Source organism: Poecilia latipinna, unplaced genomic scaffold, assembly GCF_001443285.1.
Source record: "Poecilia latipinna isolate Pla-1442-1.1 unplaced genomic scaffold, P_latipinna-1.0 Scaffold456, whole genome shotgun sequence".
NCBI lineage: Eukaryota > Metazoa > Chordata > Actinopteri > Cyprinodontiformes > Poeciliidae > Poecilia > Poecilia latipinna.
Window position 1 is genome coordinate 282,253 of NW_015113072.1, and position 1,211 is coordinate 283,463.

Sequence of the window (1,211 nt, forward strand, 5' to 3'; positions counted from 1 at the left end):
CAACGTAATCCCCCAGAAGGCAGTTCACTCTGTCAGCCACATCTTTTGTGAGAGATGTAAACACTTTCTGTGGCCTTCCACACTATGATTCTGCCACTCTTCAATTAATTCAAACATGTTAGCCTATCAGAAGTTTCCAAAGCCATGACATCATCATCATCATCATCATCTGGGTTCCTCTGTTGCATAAAGAGACAATAATCACTCTGAATGAAAACATTGCACTGTCTTTCCATGCAGAACTCCTTCTGAGTGCTACATGCAGTCCATTAAGCTGGTGATAAATCTGCCAGAGGCTGGAGAGTGTGGAAGGCCACAGAAAGTGTTTACATCTCTCACAAAAGATGTGGCTGACAGAGTGAACTGCCTTCTGGGGGATTACGTTGAGAAACTGGATGGATATGGCATCAGCTCCTCTGTCACGTGGTACAAAGTGAGTAACATCCAATTCTTCACAGCCCAGGTCTACATGAACACAGCAAAATCAGCGGACCACAAATTATTTTCTAGCTTTCCTGCATTATTGTTGTGAAACAATTTTCTATACAGTCAAGAGAATGTCTACAAGACTTGGTGGAATAAAAAGCTTCCTCTCTTTTCCTTATGAAGATGAGATGAATGCCTTCCTAAGTATGTTCAAGTTCAACTTTCTGCAGGTGAAGGTTTTTTTTATATGCATCTGGTTTCTTGCTGATGAGTTATATGCAACAGTTTCCTCTCAACAGAACCGCAGTTCAGGAAAATCGCACCTGTCCCTTTAGGAACAAAGTATAAAACGCAATAAAATCTTATCCTCTACCCTTAAAAAATGGATAATCATAGCCTTTTTTATTATTATTATTATTGTCAAGTTATTAAATCATGTTGGGTCCTTGTGGGTCTTTAAAGTTCAACATAATTTTTTGTTCATCCGACTCAGGGCTGTGACCCCATACTGGACTCAGACATCCAAACCTTCCAGGACAGGAACAAACTGGCCTTCTACAAGGTGAAAACTGAAGACAGCGGCACTTACACCTGCACTCTGACCTTTACCCTCGATGGTGTGACAGTAACTGTGTCGGAGACCACCGAAGCAACGGTAGACGGTCAGTTCAGATCGTACATTTATACATAACAGCAAAATTGACTCGTACGACCTACTTTTGAAGTACCGTATTTTCCGCACTATAAGGCGCACCTAAAAACCTTCAATTTCCTCAAAAGCCGAC